We start from the raw sequence: 27941 nt of genomic DNA, 5'->3' as shown, positions 1-27941 counted from the left end.
CATAGCCAGATCGTAAATCAAGGCTTGAAAAGTATTCTGCACCTTGTAAGGTATCATGGGCATCATCAATCCGAGGCATAGAATATAAATCCTTCCTGGTTTTTGTTTAGTGCCCTGTAAACAACGCAAAATCGCACTGATCCGTTTTTCTTTAAACTGGGACAACAGAAGAAGACCATGGGCTTGCTGAAGGCCTGATAATGTTGCGTGCGAGCATGTCATTGACTTGTTTCTCAACAGCCTTGCGTTATGAAGACGACATACAATAAGGGCAACCGCGAATGATAGTAGCTCAAAGGCTAGTAGCTCAGAGCGCTTGGCTGTAATTCCCTATCTACATAAGATTTCTCACAATTTGAAAAAGATAGGTGATAAAGTAGATGTCAAGGTGGTTTTCTCTGCCCCAGAAAAGCTTTCAGCGCTCTGCAAACGGGTGAATGCCCAGTCCATACGAAGGAGCTGCTGCACAATCAAACATAGAAGGCTATTTGTAGCATGCGTGATAGCCGTCGTTTATTTGCTTCCATTGTAATGTGGCAAGATATATGTTGGGCAAACGGGCCGATGCCTGAATGAGCGTTTAAAGGAGCATCCCTACAATGCATACTCAGTGTGCAAGGTCATTTGGGCATCCATTGTAGAGATTGTGGTTGCAAACCGGAATTCGAGAAGTGCACTGTTATAGCCAAACACCGTCGGCAGCTAACACGAGAGATTATGGACCCCAATGAAATGCAAATGCTGGGTGATGGATGTATAGGCATGCCTTCGCTTGCTCTGGCTGAAAAAGAAATCGAGCTTCTGGCTTTGACACAATAGTTCGTGAATTTTCTGCTGAGCTGCGGTGTTGTAACTATATAATGAGATGATTGTCTCGCTGTGATGCAATAGGTTGCGCGATTGCGTGGTGATGTTTTGTCACGAGTATATATTTTCAGCGTTTTCGCTAATAAAATTTCAGTTGAAGTCAGCGCTCTTTCTGTCCATGTCTCTTCTTCTGTAGTTACGTCGTAGCTACTCGTAGTCTTGCGCTGCGCAAATATGTTGATTCCCGATCACCAACTAGCCCAAGCATCTGTCTTATCAAATTACATTTCTTTTTTTACTTGTATGCACCCACCCAAACATACACTGCTAAGAAAACCGATTGTCATTAGCGGTGACAGCATAATTGTTACTCGGACAATAGCGTCGAGCACTGAACGACTGTTCACATCCCACTGCTTCCACCTTGCGCATACCGTATCTGCCTGTCCAAGTGTTGGTCCAAGTAATTCACCCAAATGACAGTCCAACTGATACCGATCGACCACCAGCAACACAAGCACCACACGTCCACACAGTACGTACGCCACAAAACCATTTCTTCAAAAATTTTGGTTGGAGTCTAAATCACCTCCTAATACTATACTTGTGCATCAATCAGCACATGGTCTTTGATTCATGCTCGCACAGCTCGTAATCACCCTCATAGATTTGGTGGCAAACACTTCGAGAGATTTGGTGTCAACTACTGAGCACCACAGTGAAACTCTGTTCGCCCATCAGCGCAGAATGGTTCTCGCTATTGCACAGAACTCACGGTCCAAACCAACACCCACCACGGAACTAAATCACCCCAGCATGCCTACTGTACAAGTTTACAATCAAATGTTAGAACTACGGTCATAAAGCTTCGCAGAAGTTAGTGAGAAGCTCCGTGGTAGCCAATCGTAAACGTGCTACCGAAACCGCCTAAAAAGCTTTATGCCAAGCGTTTTTGCCGCTACCTGCTTATAAAGTTCAAACCAAGTCAAGTTGGTTTTAAGCGGCTATAGGGGAACAGAGCGTTTTGCACCTCAAAACGCTCGTGCTACCCGGGGGCAGCAGACACGGCCCGCACTGCCAGCTGAAGTCGGTCACTTTTCAATCTTCTATGCATTCGCACTATTCATGCTCACAAATGCTTAAAATTAAATTGGAAGCAGTTTTGTTTGTCGTCACCAATGGGGCGCTGTCATCGTTCTGATGGTGACGACGCCTCACAGCGCGACCGCAAAGCTCTCAACAAGCCACGGGCCGTTTCTAGACTAGGTAAGTTGCAAAACTCCCCGCATCAGACTAGTCGTCACACTGCGCCGGGACAGCTTCCGGTTTGGTGGCGCTGGCGGCAGCACAAGCTTCCACTAGCAGACGAAAACTGTTGTCGTCGGGCCAAGATGCCGTGGCGGCCGTTCTTAAAGAGCTTTCCCAACAGTATGTTATCGAGATTTGTTGTGCTGCCGCAGAAACTTAATACTGCGTAGTCATGGCTTTCTGAACTGCCCACAATGAACAATGCTTAATATATATAGCATAACATACGAGTCTTTCGGTTAGTTCCTAGTTGGTGTATGTTCGCAATAGGTGTTTAGAGGTGAAAAAACCAATTACAATGTCTTGCATCTTCTCTTGTGGCAGTTTTTTTTTCGTGCTTGAAAATAAATTACAACTATGTGGCGCAATCTCGCGGATTTTGTCTGGTTATGTACTTAGCTTATTTTTTTTTCATGTCAGTCACATTCTTTATCAACTTAGACCGTCGAAAAGCTGCGCTTGCGGCCATTTTCTTGAGCATGTATTCCCTCTACTTCTTGAGTTCCTCTAATGAAACCTGTTAACACAGCTGCAGCCAAAGCTTCGAACAGAGACCGCACTTTGAGGTGTCGGTGAGCACTTCGTAGTTATTACTTACGAGTCAGCCTGCTGACACACTGGGACAACATGATCACACTTTCAGCTTTGCTATGTCTTCCAGAAGTTCGGCCAATTGGGTGATGGTATCTGCATTGCCGGGCGACTTGGCTAAGCGATAGTCATCATCGTCATCAGCCTGACTACGTCCACTGCAGGAAAAAGGCCTCTCCCATGTTCCGCCAGTTAAATCGGTCCTGTGCTTGCTCCTGCCAATTTATACCCGCAAACTTCTTAATCTCATCTGCCCACCTAACCTTCTGTCTCCCCCTAACCCGCGTGCCTTCTCTGGGAATTCAGTTAGTTCCCGTAATGACCAGCGGTTATCCTGTCTACACGCTACATGCTTGGGCCATGTCCATTTCTTCTTGATTTTAACTATGATATCCTTAACCCCCGTTTGTTCCCTAATCCACTCTGCTCTTTTCTTGTCCCTTAAGGTTACACCTACCATTTTTCTTTCCATTGCTCGCTGCGTCGTTCACAATTTAAGCTGAACCCTCTTTGTGCTCCGTGGCCAAGTACCGGCAAGATACAGCTTTTATATACCTTCCTCTTGAGGGATAGTGGCAATTTACCTGTCATAATTTGAGAGTGCTTCCCAAATGTACTCCACCCTATTCTTATTCTTCTAGTTACTTCAATTTCATGGTTAAGCTCCACGGTTATTACTTGCCCTAAGTAGACATGGTATTTTTTAACAACTTGAAGTGCACTATTACCTATCCCGAAGTGTTGCTCTTTTTCGAGGTTGTTGCACACTACTTTTGTTTTCTGCAGATTAATTTCAAGACCCACCTTTCTGCTCTCCTTGTCTAACTCCGTAATCATGAGTTGCAATTCGTCCCCTGAGTTACTCAGCAATGCAATGTCTCCGGCGAAGCGCAGGTTACTAAGGTACTCTCCATTAAGTGTTAACCCTAACTGTTCCCATTCTAGGCTTCTGAAAATCTCCTGTAAGCATGCAGTAAATATCATTGGGGAGATTGTCCCCCCCTGCCTTACACCCTTCTTGATTGGTATGGTATTCTGTTGCTTTCTTTATGAAGCACTACGATAGCAGTTGATCCCCTGTAGATTTCTTCCAGGATGTTTATATATACTTCATCGACGCCCTGATTCCGCAGTATCTGCATGACAGCTGATATTTCTACTGAATCAAACGCCTTCTCGTAATCTATGAATGTTATGTATAGTGGTTGGTTGTAGTCTTAGCATTTCTCTATTACCTGATTGATAGTACGAATGTGGTCGATTGTTGAGTAGCCTGTTCGAAATTCTTCTTGTTCCTTTGGTTGATTGAATTATGTTTTCTTTACTCTGTTAGCAATTACCTTTGTAAATAGCTTGTATACTACAGAGAGCAAGATAATCGGCCTGTAATTCTTCAAGTACTTGTCATCTCCTTTTTTGTGTATTAAGATGATGCTAGCGTTCTTCCAAGACTCTGGTACCCTTCCCGTAAGGAGACACCTCGTAAACAGGGTGGCTAGTTTTCTAACACTATCTGTCCTCCATCTTTTAGCAGATCTAATGTTACCTGATCCTCACCAGCAGCTTTGCCTCTTTGCATGCTCTCCAAAGCTTTTCTGACTTCTACCATTACTGGTGGGGTATCATCTGGGTTCCTGCTAGTTCTTATAGCATTAAGGTTGTGGTACTATAAGCGATAGTGATGGCTGCTAATGGCGACTGTCATGTCTTCTGCGACGACAACGCATTTCTCCACAAATGGCGTTTTTTTTTTTTTTTTTGCTTTGAGCACTATAGAAACACCACAAGACGTCTTGCAAGTCTCGCCATTCTCAACAACTTTCCGCCAGCATGCAAACAAACGTTTTCTATGCCTTAAAGCAAAATGACGCCACTCTTTGAAGGCATGTCGGGGCTTATTTCACCATGTTCGAGCTCAGTGCTCGGAGATAGTCTATTTTTTTCGCCGATGATATTCTGGAAAGTACCCCACTCCTATCGGGCAGCTTTCGCTTCTGTGTCGCGGGCCCCCCGACAAAAGTAAGCGGGCAAATTCGGGGTAAGCGGGCAAATTCGGGAATATCCCTGGAACGCATCCTTCGACGAGGTCCCACTTTCCTTCGGCGATTTGTACCTTCTTACCATTGATGACGTGAGTGAAAGTGTTCAGGATGTCTTTCTCATGAAAGGGCATATAACACACACGTGAGGTGCTGGGCACTTTCTTATCCGCACGACGAATAGCGTGGTTTCACGCCTCTCGCTGCTCAAGTATACGCGGGCACAAAAGAAATGTCATGGTGTTACTCATTTCCTGTAGCCACTCTACAGCCGGCAACGCAACATCTGGGCATGATGAAAACACGCAACACATACACAACAGAACAGTGCACGCTGAAGCAAAAAACTGTTCACGCAGAAAGAAGACTCCACAGACATCGACGCACTGCAACATGCATAGGCGATATATGTTACGGGAGTGACATGAGCGAGCATCAAACTGGTAGGTGTTCTGTGCGAGCATGCAGTGAGTGAATCTGGTTGCGACAGCAGCGCCACATTTGTCGCTGGCAGCGGCGGCGCCGCGCAACATCGCTCAGTTTTGCAACTTATAGTTCTAAAAACGTTGCCACGGGCCTGGCATAGCCTTTGAGATTTGTAACTGACGCGTAGCATTATTATTTTATCAATATTTGGAACACTGAAGTGCTATATAAACCAATGTAGGCTGCAATTTCAATTGTGTTGTCTTGTGTGAGCAAAAATATTGAAGCGACAAGTGGAAAATTATTTTACAACCCTTTAGCAGAGATCGGCTTCATCTCGCGACGCTGCAGCCCACGGAGGCTGCAGCCACTGGTCTTTCTGCCTGCGCATTGCCGGGTTCACCTCGACCACCTTGAAACGTTCTTCGCCGCCGCCTGCCCTGCGGGGTGCGTATTTTTTGTCGACTGCGTGAACGCAAGGACTGAAGATGAACGGTGCGCTACGAAAGGCCACCAGCGTTTTTCGAAGCGCTGCAATGCAGACCCGTTCGACGTCGGTGAATTCATACTCGGTCTCGCTGCCGAAAGGCTTCAAGATGTCGGCCCCCGAAAAGGCGGTTCACATCGCTGTGATCGTATCCACCATTTTCGCTTACCCAGTTTGGGTCCTTACTCACCTCAGGGAGTACAGAGGAATCAAGGATTAGCGTAAGTAGTTTTCACGCATGTGCTTACTTTCACTCATGCGCTCATGACCCATTACCTCGAAGCCGATGTGAAATGAGAGGGTCACCGGCCTTCTTGAATCGGGATTTATCTGTCGTCCCTGTTAGACCGATTACTGGCGTTCAGATGAGCTATTTTGTTTTTGTGCAAATCTAGAATACTTTCTAAATTCGCAAGGAAGGCACAGGTGTAACTAAGCAGTGCTACCAAGTGGGTGGGTGCTGAACATGCAGAGCGTGTAGTACCGAAGATCGAACAGACAGCTATGTTTCTGTACTTATAAGTTTTTTTTTTTTTACTGTATCTACGCATGCAGAAGAGCGGTGAAATCGAAGTCTTTGTTCAGTTTATCTTTCAAGCATCGTTTGCAATGTTGCTGCGTTAATGCTGGGTGAGCACAACGCTAGTCCCTACTTGTTCGTGTGTGCCGTCCGCGAAGTTTGCTCAAGGCTGTCGCATTGGCAGTTTTTTCATTATAATGTAATTTGTCTTTACAGTTGTACTCGCGAAGACCTGCACCATGCTGGTGTCCACCGGAAACCTGGGCACAAGTCACCACACGAACCATTAGCCAACAGAACACAATAAAATCTATTTGAGTACACACGCATTCGTTTTATTTTTTGTTCTTCATCATGACTGCAGAGGTGGTAGTTCAGAAACAGTTCAATGAGAGCATAATAAATCCAACAGATCATCGAAGTCCGAGCTTGCCGACTCAGGAGGTGATAATGACGAAGACGTTTGGCTTCCTTGTGAGGGCTGAGAGTCGGAGAGATCGCTGGAAGATTGCGAACTCTCACCAGCGGAGTCGTATGTACCTTGGTCCTCTGGCGATGACTGAGACTTCAAAACGATGGTTGTAGTTGATAAGTCATCGAAATGCGAATTTTCGCTGTCTGCATTGGTCAGCGGACGAGCTTCACATCCGTGGTATTTTGCAGCAATATTGTACATGTGTTTCACGAGAGCGTTCATGAAAGATTCCGAGTTGCTCGTGCGCAGCGCTTTTTTACAAGTAGTCCAAAAATTTGGGTCTATGCACCGAACACCAACGTCCCTGATCACGGCAACAGTGACTTCGATGGCCTTTTCAACTTCTTGCTGTGCCATATTCGTCTGCTCCGCGGTCACGCAGCTGTAGGCGACGACCGCGTCAGTGGAGTGACATGCCCGGAGAGCCAATGAGGACGAAAATTGAACGCGATGATAGCGCTATCTGGATTGCGGTGGCAGTCATGCAAGAATTAGAAAACTGTAAACGAACTGTAAAAATTAACAATGTTTACAAAACAAACTACAAATTTTTATAATATAGCTTTAAAGTTCCTATAAAAATTATTAATTTTAGAAAGTTGCTTGAGTAAGACCTAATAATGCATACGAGCTAGCTATATTTTCGTCTGTTCGTGAGCTAAAGCGGGCCGAACCGAAAACGATTCAATATGGCTGCGGGCTTCTGGCAAGTGGCTGTCGTGTTTTCGTTGCAGGCTGTAGGGTAGTGTATAGGTGTTCTGTGGCTGTAGCTCGTTTAGAGCGTTATACGCCACGTGGATTCGGTTTGCAAGCGTTTCAATATACTGTTTTTACTGAACGGCACGCGTGGTTTTGTCTGTGTACTGAGAACTTTGTGGATATTTATACTATAGAGCAAGCCATTGTATTAGATGATCTTGAGAACGACACATGTTGTGTGAGTACACTAAATTCTTTATTGCAGCAGCATTGGCGTGGTGATGAATGCGCACGGTCATCATTTTAAGCGCATCATCACACGCACAGTGTTTGCGTAAAGTAGCGCTAGTCACTGTGTGTACGTTTGTTTGTAAAATTTCAATTTCAACAGCACATGTTGAACCAACGCCTCCTCTACAGGAGGCGTTGGTTCAACATGTGCTGCTGATTCAACATGTGCTGCAACATGGATTGCAGTCGAAGTGCAACCAACGCCTCCTCTACAGGAGGGGTTGGTTGCACTTCGACCGCAATTCAGGCCCACCCGGGAATGAACTATTCGAAGAAATAAAATTAGTCCCGTAACTCGCGCGAATGAGTAATCCACGATTAAAAAAGTCGATCCAGAGTGGGCTCTATTACGATCCCTATCCCACAGTGTGACACGTGTACGTAAAAAAAAAGTCACGGAAGTAATGTACTTTCACATCGTTTCGTGGATATCAATGTAGTAAGTACACATTGCAGGCGCTTACAATGTATGTGGTAGTGCACCTTTTTGCCAGCACGAGATAACACACTGTATGCATGTCATGTTGCAGATATACAAAGAATCAACACTTCAAACTGTACTGTCACGTTTTGTAAAATACAAAATATGGTAAAGGTGGACGTGCAACAGCAATAAAATAAATATAAGTAATATACACAAACTAAGCGAAATAAACTGGAGTGTTCATTTAAATATATATATCTCTCGTCAGCAGCACACCTTCTGCACGCACCCATTTTGTTTTTGTTTGATAATTGGTGTATGCAACCACTGAAGAGGCAATTGCTGAGGCATTTTGATATATAGACGCTGCTAATTACACATATTGACCAGCCATGGAAGCTTTGCAGCACTTCTAAGCTCAAGGACGGCCACAGTGGTTGCATTTCCATGGGGGAGGAACGCAAAGGACACCAGTGTGCTTACATTTACGCACTCGTTAAAGAAACCAAGGTAGTTTAAAATAACCTAGAATCCCGTACTATGACGTGCCTCATAATTATACTGTCACAATGAATCACAAGTACTGGGGATTTATTAAACCACCGAGTAGCAAGCTCTGGGACAATGCATCAGTGGCTAACTCTCGAGTCAAGAAGAAGCACAGGATCTTCTTTTTTTCCTCCAGATTGAGAGCCGCTCTTGCAGTCGACCCACTACTTGTGGGTGGCACTATCCCCCTTTTCGAAAAGAAAAAAAAAAAGTCCCAAAAGAGGGAAAGAAAAGTACATAGCACCACCCTGATGTTATGACATAAGCACGGGAAAAAAAATCAATCTGAATTTTGGATAAAGTAAAAGTAGAAATTAAAAAGCGTGCCAATATAGGAAAAATCAATGAAAGAAGAAGCAAGTTCACAAAAATAAATAGATAACACAAAGAACAGTGTACAGCAAAGAAAAAAAGTTACAAAGAACGCGCGATGAATGGTTTCATGCGCAACACATCAACGACGTCCGGCCTCGGTCGTGTCCTGCTCTGTGCCTGCGATGTTGAGTCCGGAACCACTTCGTAGTTCACGTCACTGACGCGGCGAAACACTTTATATGGGCCAAAGTACCGGCTCAGTAACTTTTCACTAGGGCCTCGGCGGCGGACGGGCATCCACACCCAAACTTGGTCTCCGGGGTTGTAAAAGACTTCTCTATGGCGGGTGTTATAGTGCCGTGCGTCTGCCTGCTGTTGCTGGCCGATGTGTAGTCGCGCGAGCTGCCGGGCTTCCTCAGCACGCTCTGCGAATTCTTCGGTGTGAGTTGCCAACTCGTCTTCGTCTTAACACGGTAGCATAGAGTCTAGCATGGTGTGAATCGTGTGGTCTCTTGCACGGTGGTATTATACACGAAGGTCACGTAAGGTAAGATCTGGTCTCATGTTTTGGGCTGTACGTCGATGTACATTGAGATCATGCCTGTGATGGTCTTATTCAGTCGCTCGGTAAGTACGTTGGTTTGCGGGTGGTACGCAGTTGTCTTTCGGTGTTTGGTGTTGCTCAGTTTGAAGACTTCATCCATAAGCTGCGCCGTAAATGCCGTCTCTCTGTTCGTTATTATACTGGAAGGAGCACCGTGTCGTAACACGATGTGGCGCATGAAAAATTGTGCTACCTCAGAAGCCGTGGCTTGTGGGATCGCCTGCGTCTCAGCGTAGCGTGTCAAAAATTTTGTTGGTCGCGATGATCACCCATTTGTTGCTTGGTCGAATGGTGTGCAAGGTGCTTCAATGGGCTGAAGCAAACCAGCTGCCTTAACAGAAGGTTGCTTTTGGCGCTGACATTCCCGACAGCTGTTGACGTACTTCTTGACGCTTGCTGAAAGTCCTGGCCAATAGTACCTCTCGCTCACTCTGGCAAGTGTCCGTGAGTAGCCCAGATGACCGGATGTGGGTTCGTCATGGCAAGCGAAGAGGACGTTGTCTCGCATGTCTCGAGGAACCACCAGGAGGTAGGCACGGTTGTTCGAACGAGCGTTCTTCTTGTACACCACACTGTCTCGAAGGCAGAACGACGTCAACGAGCGGAATAAATGACGTGGTATGATTGTGCCCTGGCCCTCTAAATGATCGATGATCGGACGGATCTCTGCGTCATCTCGCTGCCGTTTGCTCAAGTCTGATGAGCTTATGGCGCCCAGGAAGCCTTCGTCTTTCTCTGCTTCTTGACTGACGACATGAAGGGGTGCGCGTGACAGTGTGTCAGCGTTTTCATGCTTACGGCCGGACTTATAGACGATGGTGACGTCAAATTCCTGCAGCCGCAAGTTCCACCGTGTTAGCCGTTCTAAAAGGTCGCGCAGGCTTGCCAACCAACAGAGGGCGGGGTGAAGGGACGACCATAAAGGTACGGGCGAAACTTGGTGATTGCCCACACGATTGCTTAGTCTGTTGTTCTTTCTTTTGCCTCTTAACTTATATGGCCATTCTTGAAGTGATGTTTTATCAAGTGATTAAGTGACGCATTGCTTTAACCATTACATATGACCTATATGATTGCTTAGTTACACTTCATCGCCAAAATTCGTGCTTGCACTAATCACCAATATTTGCCAATGTTTTTCTCAAACCCTATGTCTTTGCATACACTCCCATTATATTGAAATCCCGAAGTGTTGTTGAGAGCAAACTTGAAGCATGAATGCACGGCAGTAGGCATGCCTCCAGGTTGTGGCTGCCTGACTCAATCATGTGATATAAAGTTCTTGACATTTACAGCAATTTGTGTTCTAACATCTTTCAAACTGCGATACTAATAGTCGTAGTGCTACAACATGACATTTAGTGAATATACTTTTACATATCTGGAGCACTGAGTGGCTTTGGTGTCTGCGTCAGAGCTGTTGACACGTTAGGTGTGATCAGTGGTGTGGCTGGTGAGGCAGGTGGGCTTGTTCGTGAACCAGGTGGTGTCACTGCACAGAGGTCATCCTCTGAAAGTTATGAAAAAAGTTGTACTACATAAGCAGGAGGTATTGGCCACAATGCTTTTTAAACTAGCTTCCCATTTCTGTTTTTTATAACAACCTATTCAATACAACTTCTGTTGTCATGTGCACTTTTTGCCCATCACAACTTGTAGTAAAGCTGTCGGACATTTAGCATGATAATGATAGCTGAAGCAAAGCAGAGGCACATAAACCTTAATAGTTGGGATGTTCTGCGTAACAGGGGATCCTGGGCTCATTCACAAGAGCATTGGAAAAGTTACCAGATGAAAACCACTCATTCTAAATAACTGGATGGCTGTGCATAGCACTAAAAAAAAACGTTACATGTTGACTAAGAGTGACAATATGGTATCATAAGAAAAATGCATTACAGTCTTAAATATGTAAATGAATAGCCATTGCCTTGTTTTAATGAGATGTCTTTCTAAAACGTTGAAGTGAGGGACCACACCTAACTTGTCCTAAGAAGTTGGGTAATTTCATGCAATAGTACATTGTAGTACAGCGTTTTACAGGTCTTTAGCATAATCTTGGTATGGCCAAATACCAAAGCTGTCACCTTGACATCAGCATGCATCTGTAGCGCTCATTAATGCTCGTCGTGACCTTGCACCTGCTTTCTTGCACATACACATACCATTTTCAAATGACGCTTACATGTAGCCCAAACTGTTTTCACATATATTGTTCTGTGTGCATGTTCAATCTGTCCGCGTTTATCGACTTGTTGTCTTAAGACTACCTAACTAGATTTCAAATGATTCGATAATGAAACCTCTGGATGTTTCTTATGCATTCCTCAATATTTCTTGTTTCTTGTTGGACACTAGCTGCGTTAGCCTCTATGTATGCAGGAATAACAACCATGTGAATTTGTAGTGGCATTTTTGGGGCACTAACAATATCACTGAAAACACTTTTGACGTTCATGAACAAGGTTGTTCAGCCACCAAATCTGAATAAAGAAAATTCAAAATATGGTCATCCTACATACCTGCTGAAATCATTTGTCCTGCTAGCACTGCTGCTGTTTGGCAGAAGTCTGCAACATGATGATGTACTGTTAAGTACTTGCAACTTCACTTGACAAGGCAATGAGGATCCATTTATTAGCAAGAAATGCATGCAATATTGGCATAGCAGGCATTGTAGATGCTTACCATGTTCAAGGAGGTGGTGGTGTGCTAGTATGTCTGTCAAGAGAAAAAGAATGAATTGCAGATAACTGCTTCAACGTGTAGGCCAGTATATTAATAATGCCTAAAAATGTATTCATGATGCATATCATTTATCCACACATTGCATATTTTGCTGTTGTGTATATCTGGCCGGTACGTTGTGATTGGAATAAGCGTCACTTCGTTATGTATGTGTCTTACCTTGCGTTGTAAAACTTTCAAATAACTCTCCAAAAACAAAAGTAACAGCAAAATTTTAGTTGGGTACACCATGAACCCAATTGGACAGTGAGCTTTAAACTTAAGTGGACAAGTATATGCAAATGTAGACTAGGAGAGCTTATTTTCTTTTAACTCTTTTTTAGCATTGCCAGCATCATCACTTTTAGTGTCATCGTTGCATTGGTTGGTTTGTAGGTCAATCATTGTTTGACCTGAGAGCCGTGACAAGCATGCTGTGGGTCCTTTGATTTTGTTCTGTTTATTTATTCACATCCCCTGTAGTCTCTTGACCTGCATAGCACCTTCTACTAGTGTGTCAATGACCGAGGTACATTTGGACATGTCGCTGTAAATATTTTGGCACAGGTACTCACTCAACTACACTGAACACATTTTAAGGTGAAAGCTTTAGATACCGCATCAAACGACATAAGCTGCCATAGTCGTCAACACGAAGTCTGTCGACATTATCAGGACGTCACAGATTGCAAAACAGTGACGGCATCGCATATTGTTTCTTAGTCAAGATGCAACAAATATTGAAGCCATTAAAAAAGCATGCGAGGTGCACAAAGCCTTCGTATGGCTGTGAAAGTAATCGTTACAACGGACCGAGAAGGAAAAGGATGTGGCTTTGACCTTCGTGTAGTCCTAGGCAAATGCATGAAAGAATCTGGGATTTTTCTTATATTGGTGTTAGTGAAGAGCTACAACAATATCCATCTTATGCTAACTAGTATTCACCTGGATGCACCAAGGACTGGAGCCTTGGCTCCTGCACCTTCACAGAGAGGACTGCTCCACGCGTGAGCCTTTTGCGGTCACTGCTGGTGAAGTAGTCCCTCGTGAAGTGCTTGGAGCACAGCACTGATATTGCTTGAACTTGGGCACTTGGCTTGTCCTGGAGATCAGGCCGATTGGCATAATAGAGCCAAGCTTCAAATCTGAAATGATGTGTAAGGGAGTTGATTGTACACTATGTACTTCTCATAGACTTGGCCTCAGTGTACTACTCATACAAAGGAAAAAGAAGACAGAAAAGAAAAAAAGAAATGACAAAATAAAACTCAGCTCACAATATTAATCCAACCTTTGTTTTTCTTTGTTTGTCCAGCTTGAAATAAACTTCGTGCAACGTTATGTTCTATAAGTTTGTGATACATTTATCAGTTAAGTGCAGATTTTATGTTGCTTTAAGATCCATAAAATAACTTTATGCTACAACCTAACAAGTTTTTCAAATATCCTCGGGAAGTTTGCAGGTGCATATGTTATCAATTGTACGCTATTTATGAAAACATGCTAATTAACTCAAAGACAAGGCTGATGGCCAGGGCAGAGTATCGTCAATATCCCAATCGTGCGGAAATTGCGATGCTTGCCACTTTGTCCACAGATTGCTTGCGCGAGTGTATCATGTGTCTAACAGGTCTGCCTGTTTTTGCGACATTGGCTTAACTAATTCCTAAGTGCACTCGTCGAAGCAGTCGCCGATACACGCGTGTGATCTAAATCAACGGCCTATACGAACGGCTGGGCTTTGTCGGTTACAGCGTCTTGAACCGCATTCATGAACCGACTTCGCTAATTATATGTCATGCACATGGCTTGGCGAACTCATTCATGAGTCGACTCAATCTAACTCACTCAGACTCATATTCAAGGCCGGATTAACTGTGCGGAGGGACGGTTACAATATAAGAAACCCCCCTGCCCTGCCTTTTTTTTTTTCCTGTTTTGTCATGTGGTCTTGCTTGACATAGAGTTTCCTCTGGCACTGCGATCGTTCAGCGACCATGGAATGATGGGTAGTACACACATTTGCCTAGTCTTCGTGCTTGCGCGCGGCGAATCACACTTGGATTCGATTATTGCGGCGTTTACGTTTAGTTGAAGAAAATAATGAACTCGTTTGAACTCTGTGACCCGATTTCAAATGGTAAGCCTAAAAGATTAAGGTGTTGAAGTGCAATAGCTGAGCATTCGCTGATTTTTGTTTAGTAACAGAACAGCTTTAAGCCACAGGAACACACAGAGCCAGAAGAACGAAGAGTAGACAGGTTTGTGTACTACTATAGTGTACTAGAATATGATATTCTAGTACACTATAGTACTACTAATCATTACTATGCTCGCTGAAGCGCCATGCGTTGCAGCTCCCATTGGCACTAGCGCCACAGTTCCCTCTAGTGGATAAGAAACTCTATAATGCTTGAGACTTGGCGATATTTAGATTTAGCTGCAAAGAATGCAAGCAATATTTATTCTAAGCCTCTCTGGGGTGTTTAATATCACCTGGGCGTTTTCTTTCTCGTGGAGCACGTGCAAACATTGTAATCCTAGTAATTACCTATTTCAAGAGACGAAGACCCATGGACAGCATTAAGATTTATCTGGTTCGTTGGATCATACTGAAAGAAGTGCGAGGAGTTGAGACGAAAAGAAGGAGTGTATACGGCGATCAGAAGTGCAATTCAAGCACAGTGTGTTTCTTCCTTTCGTCTTAACCTATGGCGTTGTTTAGCCTTGTTTCAAAAGAAGGCATCTTCCCCCGAAAGTAAGGGAGCGCCTAGTGAAAACTAGCTTCGTCTATCAGCTTCAGTGATTCGGTAGCGCACGCTTTAATTGCCTGCGTGCGAGCACTGCCGAAGTTGGCAGGTGGGCCACTTTCAGAAAGCGCCTTCGCGAAAACTTGGGGGGGGGGGGGGGGGGGCTGAAACTGGAGGGCCCGGTTCATTTGAACCCCTTGAACCTTGGATAATACGGCCCTGCTCATATTGAGTCATGAGTGTGAGCAAGTTCGAGTGTCTAATATTTTGGTGAATGTGAGTCCCACAGAGTCCAGTTGAGGAAAACTTTATTGAGTGTGAGTCCGAGCGATCCTTAAAAGCAAGGATTATTACTGAAATGAGTCTGAGTGAGTTTCATTTTTTTTACTGATATATCAGCTTATCTACTGATCCTCAGCACTACTGTCAGCCTTACCTGAAATATCTTTTTTATGCAGTCAACTATTTCAAGAAAAAGGACCTTACTCGTTTGAAAACACTACTTACTCGTGGTCCAAGGTACTATATCAAAAGGCGTGAAGAAGAGTACCGAGTGCCTGAAGTATTAATGTTAAAAAGCTTTGACACCATGGTAGAACAAACTACTTCGTGGCTAACGGCCTCGTGAGTCGACTCGCTCGCACTCAGGTGGAGCCGTGAGTCTAAGTAAGCCCTGGGTCAGTAATACCTTCGTGAATTCGATTTCGAGTGAGGCCGGTCCCGGAAATGTTAGGTGGGTCTTCAGTTCGAGCGAGCCCTAGGGCACGTTTTGGTGAGTCATGAGCCTGATTGAGTGTGAACGAGCTCGTCAGTCAGAGCCTACCCACTGTTCCGCACTGTGATTGGTTGATATATTACGAATATTTTAGCATAAGACGTGTGAAAAGTGGGATATGTAAGCATGACTCTTCTCCTGACGTGCTACTTCATGTGCTGGATTATAAACATGACACACACAACCCCCCCCCCCCCCCCCCAACACACGCACACAAACATGCGCACGCACGCAGGCATTGCTCTATTTGTAACGTTTCTTTGATGCTTGTGGTCCTGGACAGCTGGATGGGATCGAGTGCTGCATGAACATGGTTCGGTGTGTGATTCAACGCAAACTGAGACAGTAAGTTTTATTTATGTTCGTATAAAGCGAGAGAGAGATGTGGAGCGATGGAGAGAAATGGAGAAAGAGGAGGCAGAAAAGTGAAAGCAGCTCAGGCATACGGTTTGTACTCTTCGCTGGAACGGGGAAATAAAGATTTCAAATATTACGGAAAGAGATGCAGAGGAAAAGCAAAAAACGAAATATCGCTCCGTGTTGAGTTGTTTGCAAGTGCCGCTAGAGCACGAGAAGCGCAGGGTTGCTTCTCGGTAAACCTAGCCTGGTAAACCTAGTCCAGGGACAGTTTAGATTGAATAAAGTGGACAAAACTGATAACCAAATGGTGCCGCAATATAATTCATCACGTACAGTTAATCCATGTATTCTGTAAATATCCACGCGGCGTTCGGAACCAGCTGTATTATTAAAAAAAAAAAAAAGACGGCTCATGAAAAGAGGTAAAAAACAAACAAGAACGAACAGAATGTACGAGCTCAGAATGAACACGGAAACACTTTGCGTCTTGCTCGCACTGGACAAAATAGCATGTTATTTTTTTGGGGAGGGGGGAGGGGCATTACACTGACCTTTATCCAGTCGCACAGAACTTATTCCGGCCGCTTATGCAGTGATGACTTACATTCGCTTTCCAGTGTTTACCGCAAAGAAATTACAGACGGAGGGCTTTCCCTCACCTGGTTTCCTCTTGCGGAGAATCCAACATGCTTTGTGCGACCGATAAGCTTTCGGAAGTAATGGCAGCCATCAGCTAAAATAGGACGCATAAGAGCTGACTCCCTCTACCCTTGAGCGGAACACAGTAAGCTCATGAGTATTGCGCATTGTTGAACGGAATCTATAAGTGCGAGAGCTGTTCTCCAATGCAGGGAAATGATGCTCTTCCCTATGGGAAATGCTACGCATCCTGGGTACCAGAATACCAATCTAGCACAAAGTAGGCAGGAATACTGGATGAAACTTTCTTTCGTTTCGGATACGCCAGCGAGGAAACTATCGAGCACTTTCTTGGCAGCTATCTTGGCAGCAACGCTCTTCTTTTGAACGGCCGACGACTTTCGACAAAAAAAAAAAAAAAATGGTGGAGGCGTTGTTCATGCGTTCAAGACGAAATCCTTAAAGGGACACTAAAAAGAAGCAATACCATGGTTTACATTGACAAATTCACTTTAAGAACTCTAATACCATGGTGTGTAAGATCTGATAACGTCTAATAGCATATTTTCAGTATTACAACTCCATTATTAGCGAAGAAAATCAAGGTTGAAGTTTCAGTTTTAAATTTCACGCTGAAACTCCGTGCGTGACGTCAACCATTTCAAAATGTATTTTTCCTATTTTTTCCACATTTTCTATGTGAAATTTTCTGAAACTTCATACACTAGCTCTATGACACTCAAAGATGACAAAGTACTTCATTTTTATCCATTAGAAGCTACGTACGACCGAGTAGACATCTTCTAAATGTACGACATTACGGTGGCTGGAACGTAAATCTCAAGGTGGCGTCTTCACCCACATTTCCTTTTCGCGCGTTTTCCCGCTTAGCAAGCGTCGCGTCGTGGTTACAGTGGTGTTTTCGGCATACTGAAATCGTACTTCACTTATGCGCGAAAACTCGCTTAGCTTTTTAGTGCCCCTTTAAATGCCTCATCAAACGGGAAAATTGACCATTGGCGTCGGGGACGTTAAGAAAAGCGATCCAAAGAAATCATCATTGCTTGATGACATCTGGATATGTCGTCGCATATTGACCAATTTCGTGACGCCAGCATTAAGTCGCTATGGCGTCACATACCGCTATGTTAAATGACGTTGCCATCACGTGACATCACAGCTTGAGTCGGTGGTGCACCTATCACTGAGGCAGCGCAAAAGCAGGTGAGGTGCAGATCATAGAGTTTCCTATAGAAACACGGCAGATCCCGCGTACCTTAGGAACAGATGTTATGCGAAGCATGCGAAGGGTTGGTGAATGTGTTTAAATTTTTTCATTAAGCGAAATGTTACAAAGGTGTGCCGAAATTTCGCACAAATGCACGCCCAGGCATATGTTGAAGAGTTGAAGATGTTCATATAACCAGTTGTTTGCATTTGCACAATGATGCCCACAGGAACATGAGTGTTAGCAACACCAGAAGCGATAAGCTGATATAAAGCACTGGTGCTTGCGAGAACGGTAGCCCTGGTCACTGCTACGTAAATCAACTTCAGCGCATGGCACCTAAATACAACTGACGTTAACACGACATAACGGCTGTGTCATATATCAGTACATATGTAATGTTTATAACTTGGATAGCCAGCACTGGAATAATTGATGTTTCACGAACATTAGGGTCTACTTTTATTTCGAAGACCTGGCGTGGCTCTGTGGTGGAATACTTGATTGCCACGCAGAACGCTTGGGTTTGATTCCTGTTGGGACGATGACATTTATTCTTTGCATTCGTTGGATCAACACAGCTGATGTCAGCTCTTTCCGCTTCTTTACTTGAAATGTTTGGGAAAATATCGGAGGGAGTTTAGGGGTCCTTTAAGAATACTCATGCGTGGTCCCACCGTTCCTGCAGGTTGATATAAACTGTCGCACACCTGTGGCACATAATAGCATGCCAGTGGGGTATACCCGTTCCAGGGTATAGACCACCGTTTTTTTTTTATTTTGGAAAGTGTTTGACGACGTACGCGACGGGATTGTGACATTATTAATGTCGTGACCTTAGTCCTTTAGCCTCATCATTAGAAATTTGACTTGGCCAACTTCAGGCTAAATCCGATATCGCAAAGCAGTAATAATGAAGGCACAAAAGAAATCGCTTACCGCAACACACCCTTTATAACCAATAAACACTGTATATAACTGCAGACCACTTGGCACTCATTTAAATGTGTGAGTCTTCCATTTCACGGGTGATTTTCTTTAACACCGAATGATCCCACTTCTAAACCCACTCATCATTCACTTCGTGGATATGTTGTGATTTTTGAAAAAAAGAAAATATATTTGTCGGTTAGGAAATATAGGAAGTTCAAGATAATCAGCTGAGCAGTGGAAGTGCCTCAGACAGGCTGGCCGTCGTTTCGATAGGAGAAACCATCTTTCTCAAAGGCACCTTGCCATCCTTGGCGTGTTAGCTTTAAGGGGGCTGGCAGTGACGTCACCATCGACAAACACCTGCGACGCCAGCTCAGGCCAGTTAAGTCGACCGCCCGGGGAAACTGCTGGTGGACATCGGCTCTGGCACAAAAGCGCTTGAGGGTAAACGCCATGCGGAGGCGCTCTCAAAGGGCAAAAAAAGCGACGTACCTTCTCCGCTGTTCTCCCGTTCTTCTCTGCGCGCCCGTCGGCCCAGTGTACGCGCAAGAACGTCGGTCGACGCCTCAAGCCGTCATGCATCGGATGATGCCTAAAATTGTGTGTGCGTAGAAGAATAGGTGGTTGTATTGTACACTAACCAAATGGCTGTTTTTTTTTATACGCACCAGTTGAAGGATCCCGGAACTTCATCCGCAACCTAGTGATACGCTATTATCAGGACTGTGTGGGTGTGTTTTTTTTTCTTGGTCTTTATGCTCTTTTTTTCTTTTCTCTCTTAATGTGCACCAGTTGAAGGACCCTGGACCTTCATCCACAACCTAGCATAACGCTATGCAAGCTGTTATCGGGACTGTTTTTGATTGTTATTTGTTTTTTCCTTAGTTTTTAGTTTTAATTTTATACTACTTTACTATTTTGCTGGACTGGTCCTAGCCAAGCCTCTTCGTCATTTATTAAACTCCCAGCAAAATATATGTGCTCGTTGTATCTTTCGCACACAATCTGCGTTACCGTGGCCCACCTTTTTTTTATTTTTCCAATATCGGCCTTTTATGTAAATTTGCGCTTTGGGAGTGATAAAGGACCCCTTTCCATTTATTTTATATTGGTATTAAACCTGGTATACATAGCAGGGAGAAGTTCTCCCACACCTTTATTTTTGGCTTTCTTTTTCAACGCTGTGGGAATGAAGTATGGATTGGATTGGGATTGGTAGTGGCGTCACTACCAACCCTTCTTAAAACTGGCACGCCAAGGATCGCAAGGTGCCTTTAACGATAGGTCCTCCTAACGAAACGACAGCCAGCCTGTGCGAGGCGCTTCCACTGTTCACCCTGATTATCACACAACGTGATTCCATCTGTCGGCTTCCATCTAGATTGAGGAAATGCAAGAGACGCAATTACACGCCGTTGCTAACTGTTCCCACGAAAACATAAGTTTTTGTTTGCAGTGTGTTCGAAGTGATTGTGCAATCATAGGAATTGTCCCTGATCATAACAAGGCACGAGTAGCTAATTAAGACAATTAATTATAGAACCACTTGTGTACGGGCCGGTTATATGCGGTATTTGTTGAACAAACAACGCGGTTCATTCGTCTAAGAAAACTTGCCTCGTAAATGGTGCGCAAAACTCTTTTTCTTTAATATTCTTTAATATTCTGTAATACTAAAGAATATGAAGTTCTTTAATATTGATCGGGGTACCGAATGCAGCACTCTTATGACAGCGTGAACCAATGCCTGCAAACTGTACATTGACATGTTATTTCAACCAGTCCCACGTTATTATGTATTAAATGCGAAGCATTTCTTAGCGAACTTCGGTGACTTTGAGCGCATCTATCTATCTATCTATCTATCTATCTATCTATCTATCTATCTATCTATCTATCTATCTATCTATCTATCTATCTATCTATCTATCTATCTATCTATCTATCTATCTATCTATCAATCAATCAATCAATCAATCAATCTATCTATCTATCTATCTATCTATCTATCTATCTATCTATCTATCTATCTATCTATCTATCTATCTATCTATCTATCTATCTATCTATCTATCTATCTATCTATCTATCTATCTATCTATCTATCCGCCTATGACTTTTAGCTCTCCTGGCTGTTTAGATATTGGTATCGATATCAAACTTGGTATGGCTTAACATCACTTTATGACGAGCATATTTGAATAGTCTCAACACGAAAATCATGACATGTATGTCATGAATGTCATGATTTACATTTCATGGTCTTGCGGCTCTTGCGGTGGGTTCGTTCACATGACATGTTGCAAAACTGGTATGGCATGATATGATTGCACGGCAAACACAAGCGGCAGACCCTAACATATAATCATGACATGCGTGTCATGTAACAACATGACTACCTGCTACGCTCATGATGAACTCGCGGCCTTTTCGCTAGCTTCACATGTACCAAACTCGGTATTATGTGACGCGAACGGACGACATAGGTAAATGACACATCCAAGCATGATATTCACGACATGCGGGTCATGTAACAACATGACTACATGCCACATTCACGAAGCGCTCGCGGCCGTTTCGCTAGCTTCACACATGCCAAATTTGATATTACGTGATGCCAATGAATGACAAAGGTGTGTGACTGGTAGAAACATGATAATCATGAGATGCGTGTCATGTGACAACAAGCCTACATGCCAGAGTCAACGTGCCAATACACTTCGACCTGACATGGCGCGCGTGCGCGCCGGCGTTCGTTTCGTCGCGTCACGCCGGCGTTGCCACGCCAGTCGCCGGTCCTGCCATGTACTCTCAGGCGCGAGCCGCGCTGCGCTGCTTTGACGCATGCGCGTTCCAGCGCATCCGGCGTCTCTTCGTCACGAAAAGAGGCAGACGCAGTGCTGTCTGGGTAACTTAGTGGGTGTGAATTCAGCTTGTCGCATTTCGCGCCGGTTGCCGTCGGGCCGCGCCGACGGACGTTGGTCGCGCTGGTCACGCCTGGCGTCAGACGACATAGTTCTCGCGTTTTGCTAGCGTATAGCGTCGCTGTGCCCAGCGTGCGCGCTCGCCAAAGTTACGTTGGAGTATATTAGGCCATCCATGATGCACTCGTGAATGTTTCGCTAGCTCCAAATAGAGCAAGTTTTGTGTTACGTGATGTCAATGGCTGACGAAGGTAAGTCACTGGTGCAAACATGATAATGATGACACGCGTGTCATGTAAGAACATGACAACATACCACGTTCATAGAGTGCTTGCGGCCATTTCACTAGGTTCACATATACTATGATTGGCATCACGTCACATGAATAGATGTCGAAGGTACACGACACATCCAAACATGATAATCGTGACACGGAAGTCGTGTACGGCATAATTTACCTCCGCCTCGTAACGTTGTGGTGATTTCGAAGTGACATATCAACCTTCCTCATTCGTGCTTCGCATATCATCGATTCTCACTGTACGTGGGTTCTGCCTTTTTTTTTCTTTGCTGATTGGTCCTTTTGGACACCATTCATTATTATTTATTTTCGCTGCATAACTTATTGATAGGAAGTAGCTGAGGTAATATGGACCTCAACTTCTCCTTGTAAAACAGATCGAACAGAACAGAACTAGTAATACCAGTTGATTTCTTAAAAGAAATAAAACCAGGAACACTTCATAGCGTTCGTCTAGCAACAGCCTGTGAGGAATCCTGTGTATAATCACCTGACAGGGCTGTATTAATATGTGAAGAGGCTGAAGAAGGCAAGGAGTACATCATTCAACGTTGCAACAAATTGGAGACTCCCCTGAGAAACTCCTCGTAAGGCATGGTTTGAACAGACTACCACTTTTATTGGAATAATATTCGGGCTCATTGTCATCATAAACGTGGCAAGAAGTCTGTAAACTCGGGACAGCAAAGTTTATGGTGGAATCAAAATATAACGTATTGAGAAAACGCGCAGTCTGATCAAATTTATTCGATTGCAACGTTATTGTTTAATGTTATTTTTGATATACCAGATACTATTGGCTAAGTGTTAATTGTATTTTCGCCTTCATGCGACTATTGATTACACGACTAATACATTGAGAGCGCGATACTCAAGAGAGGTCTATTCTGCAAGCGTCGAACACCTGCTGTGTGAACAGTTCGCCTTTGTGAGCATTTATGCAATGGGAACTCTTATGCTGTCTGAATGTTTATACTGTAGTACTGGTGGTTGCGGTGGTAATGATAGCATCGGTGTCGGTGATGATGACGATGCCACTAGGTGTTGTAGTACAGGGAATCTTGCATGTCTGTGTATGTCTGTTCAGCGGCTGCTAAATCATTGTTGCGGTTGCTAATTTCACGAAGACAGTTATGACCTTGAGGCAGAGAAGGTTGCGTCTTCGCGCAGGCACCAGCTTTCACAGCTTTTAGCCGTCCCGGTAAGAAACAAACTGTGGTTCGAGATTGTCACAGCTGGCACAATAACGTTACACGGCAGCGAAAAATCGTTTTAGGCAGCTAAAGTTTCAGAAGTTTCTAGAATTTGATGGCGAGTGGTCGGCAGAAGGACAGTAACAATCATTTTATTTCGACGGTTACCTTCAATATTTCCCCGTTCTGACATTTTTTTTTTTGAAACAGCAAGAAAGTAATTTAAGGAACTGTGCATGTGACGTCAATTTTACTTCTCAGGAAAAAATAATGGGTCACGCGGTCATGCCTCCTTCTTTGTTCTTTTGTCTTCGCTGTGCGGGCAGCAGGGGAAGTACAGTGCGAAGAGGTGGCTAAACAAATGGTATACATTTACCGCTTCGCATGTCGAAGCCGCAAAGGTCATGCACTCCTAAATGCGTTACTATATACCTAAAATGTTTTTGCCTTGTTTTATTTCGTTTCGTAACAAGTTCTTTTATCGCGTTTGACCTCTAGCAGATCGTGCGACTCGACTTATGCAGCTCGACGCATACACGCACCCCCCCCCCCCCCCAACACAAACACGATAACACGTCTCAACAAGAGTATCAACGCTTTACTACTAGCTAATACTTCGGTCCTGGGGGTAAAATAAAATGAAATGAATAATACTACTATATCAATGGAGTCCTGTTATCATCTTGGGTGTTTACGGTTAGCAGGTTGGCTTCAGCATCATCTCAAATAATAATAATAATAATAATAATAATAATAATAATAATAATAATAATAATAATAATAATAATAATAATAATAATAATAATAATAATACAAGAAGGGTAGCAACGCTTCATCACTAACTACTAACTACTACGAGTAGTAGTAGTTAGTAGTAAAGCGTTGCTACCCTTCTTGAGACGTGTTAGCATGTGCCTGGGGGGGGGGGGAGGGGGAAGGGGAGTGTGTGTGCGTGTAGTACATGACTCAATTATAAGCAGCAGCGAGAAAATTAAATAGCGTTATTTTTTTTTTGCTTTGTTTGAACGTTTTAAACACAGACATGAATACAAATTTATAGTGATGAATATATAATGTGTCATAAGCATGATCGCAAATAATTTCGGGAAATTAAGTGATTTCGAGGAAGATAAAAAGTAACAAGTGTACGTTGTATACTACGATCATAGCGGCTCAAAGCTCGAGGACGCAGCAGACCCGGGTTCGAGCCACACTCTGTCTTTGGTACTAGGTTTTTTTTTTAATTTCTTGTGATGTGGTTACGGACACTGGCGGCAGCGGCAGACATATGCGGTGCCACTCGTGATCCAATCTGTGATCTCATAACAACTCTCTCTGTAAAAGAGCGAGAACGCACAGACAAATAGAAATCAGCGCAAAATGGAAAAATAAAAGACTATAGACGAGGATCATGAGATGGCAGGAAAAAAATAAGGGGAATATACACCACTATGTGGAAGGCTTCTTGATAAACGGAAAATGGAAGAATGAGTACATTGTGAAAAACTATGTTAAGACAGTGCAAATCTGAAATAAAAGCAATGGCGTGAAAAACATCAAGACCATGAAATTTTAAATTGTACAGACTTTGTATTTTGTGAACAGTAGAATGTTGAAACAAGTTGGCAGGTACATACAATGGTTTATTCTCTCTAGTTAGTTTTATTCTCTCTGATTAATTTTCGCGCAATACGAAAATTTACACAACTGACAAGCAAAGGACAGGATATCATGTCGTGAATTAGTTTGTAAAGAAATAAGAGGTCAGTAAGATTTGGTCAGCAGTGAACTGATGGCAATAAACATAGTAGTGAATATGTTTCATAACCATAAACATGTTCACCGAAACTAGTAGTTATGTTGTCACCCATACTGAGCGCCATCGATCGGTATAAAGATCACGAGCGCCATTGTCCATCGCCTGATGAGTGAGGCGTGTATTTTGTAACGATTCTCTGTGTGAGTAGGCAGTGCTGTTAGACAACAATAGTCGTTCACGGCGCCTTAGGGTTTCCACTCATTCAAGTGACAGTCACTCGACTCGGCTTGTGGTCAGCAGTGTGGTTTGTCGATCCGCCTAAACCACCCTGATCAGACCACTCTGATTCCATATTGTTCGAATAGGGGCTGCGTGTTTAAACATCGCCGAAATCTTATTAGTTCCAAAATTCCATCGTTTGGGATGCTGAGGACGGGGGTCAACTCTTCCAGGCCTTTGACTAGGATAATGACCCCGTACAAAATGACGGCAAAAGGCAAGCGTACAGGGCAATAAAACAATGCATGTAATGAAAAAAAAAACCGTATCTAGATAAAATGTTCGTAAAGATAACGGAAAGATCACTCAATAAATTTTTAAAAAGAAAAAGAAATACGCAAAGCGCTACTGCCTACAAGATTTTTGACCAGGCTAGTTGGGGAAAGTCCATAGCTTACAGCGCCGGACGAATAAGAGATATATGGAGACAAACGCTGACTTACAACTGAACTTTATTTCGAAGGAACATGCAGGTATAATTATACAGAATTGTCCATGCATGTGCGAGTGCATTCTGTCGAATGCGTCCTTTGACCACGATAACACTTGACTAGTTACTCAAAGTAAAAAAAAAAGCCAGCAAGGGAATTCGCTCTCCGCAAGAACGATAACTCTTTGTGGATAGAATCATGGGATACTTACTAAATGTTTTTTTTTTCTGCCAGTTACTCTAGCTTCAATAATGAACCTTTTTTTTATCACATGACGTTTTAGCGATTACAGTAGTGTCACCAAAAACAGGAGTGCAACCACACTCAGAACAATGTTGCTCCGAAAAAAAAAAATCTTTGGTTGTCGAAGACTTCGAAAAATAGAAGTCTGTAAAAGAAAAAAAAAAAAGAAAGAAAGCTCATTTTTCAACAGATCACATAGAAGAATAAATTTTGAATCAGAGTGAATAAATAGATGTGGTAATGGCAATAAGAAGCGACGTCGACGTGAATTCATGGTTTCAAACTTCAAAAATACCTCCACAAATCTTGGCCAAGCTTACCAATAGCTTCCGCAGAAAGATGATGATGATGATGGTGATGATGATGATGATGGTGATGGCCTAAAAGCAGGGATGACACCCACTCGGGGGATCGGCCAAGAAACAGTTAGATAGTGGATCACACATTACTTTTAAATCTAAGGAATTTTAAAATGGTTAGACGAAATCAAAGTTTACTAATTAAGAGATTTGCAATCGAAACCACATTGATTCAATCAAGATTCTTCCTACGGCAGAACAGATATCCTGGTGACAATGCCCTAATGAGGAGGCTCCGAAGGAAAAAAATATTATAGATAACGAAATACAATCTAATTCGCAGAAAGAACTACCTTTAGTAAAGCCTCTTTATTTTTTTATACATTTCGCTCATTTTGTGCGACTTATATGATGCCATCAGATGGCGACATCATGCTATCTTCATTTTTCTATAAAATTGCAAATGGTCATTACCAGTTCCGTTTCTTTATCTGCTTCAACCACGTTAATAGAAGACAAAGAAATGGTTTTGACTGGATTAGCTAGCGTTTTATTTATTTACATATTCATTTGTCTCTTTATTTATTCTGATTATCTTGTTTCTTTTGTGACGACCTGCCACGCACCCCACTTGTTCTTTCTTCTGAGCCATGTGCGCACTTTTTGTTCCTTTTTTTTCTTTTTTTTTTTTGCACGATCTCGTTTTTCTATTATGTAGAGCTTCTCTACCCCCCCCCCCCCCTTTCTTTCCCTCTCTCTCTTTTTGCTTATAACAGTGCGTTGGTGCTTTACGTGCTTGTTACCAAGAGGTTGCAGCAGCTGGTCTATAGAGGTTTATAACACACAGCTTTCGTCGATCGATAATCTAAAACCTTCGACGGCGCAATTTTTTAAGGTTGGTAGCGCCGCCGCGAGACAACATTACGAACCTCCATGATGGTGTGCGCTTCGCAGCTTCATAGATGGCGCGAGTGCAGCAACAATGCTAGGGTGTCTTCGCATCGAGGCACTCTAAACAATGCTCGTTCACCTCTCTCCTTTTTTTTTTCTTTATCTTTTTTCGTTTTACCGTTTCGCGACCGGTTTCACTTTGCGCCAGCTAAGCGCAGACGGAAAACCCGCCTTAAAAAATTACTGAAAAAATACGTAGGTAAAAGATTTGCTTGCAAAACGGAAAAAGAGAAAGCACGGGGAAGCCACTAGCTGCAAGACCTGTTTGCGGCGCTGCACTGGGGGTCGACGTCGGGTTCCTCGATGTACGTGCCCCCCTCCCCCAAGTCGTCGCACTGGTACTATGACGCAGACCGAGTTAGCTGCGCGCGCTCCTTTGTCGCTCTCTGTTTCTTCATTTATTTTTATCAGCGTGCACTTGTGGCCGCAGCCTGCGCAAGTGGCACCGACTGTCTATCTGCAAAGCCGAGTTGGCTTTGTTCCCGCTGTGTCGAGGAGTTGCCCGCAGTTTCCTTGCCACCTGCCTCTACAACGAACGCCGCCTCGGCTTCAATCCATGCCGGCTGCGTGCGACACCGACGCTCCCTTAAAAGAAGCAAAAGTGAAATGGCAGT

The 27941-nt window shown here is 43.6% G+C and overlaps 1 protein-coding gene and 2 long non-coding RNA genes across 3 annotated transcripts in view; 2 read left to right on the top strand and 1 right to left on the bottom strand.

Annotated features, from left to right (window-relative positions):
- Window positions 1-27941, top strand: part of fray (oxidative stress responsive kinase frayed) — a 293102-nt gene that overhangs the window by 35649 nt on the left and 229512 nt on the right. The gene's annotated exons all lie outside the window — the stretch shown is intronic.
- On the top strand, window positions 5305-6503 carry LOC119178288 (uncharacterized). Its single transcript, XR_005110676.2, has 2 exons — window positions 5305-5879; window positions 6395-6503. It is a non-coding gene; the product is annotated as an uncharacterized LOC119178288 (long non-coding RNA).
- LOC142801038 (uncharacterized) lies at window positions 10874-27816 on the bottom strand. Its single transcript, XR_012893932.1, has 4 exons — window positions 27589-27816; window positions 12224-12256; window positions 12058-12105; window positions 10874-11045 (listed from the first exon to the last, which is right to left on the bottom strand). It is a non-coding gene; the product is annotated as an uncharacterized LOC142801038 (long non-coding RNA).

Source organism: Rhipicephalus microplus, chromosome 1 (genome assembly GCF_043290135.1).
Source record: "Rhipicephalus microplus isolate Deutch F79 chromosome 1, USDA_Rmic, whole genome shotgun sequence".
NCBI lineage: Eukaryota > Metazoa > Arthropoda > Arachnida > Ixodida > Ixodidae > Rhipicephalus > Rhipicephalus microplus.
Note: the sequence above shows the minus strand (reverse complement) of the source record. Positions and strands in the feature narration are given on the sequence as shown.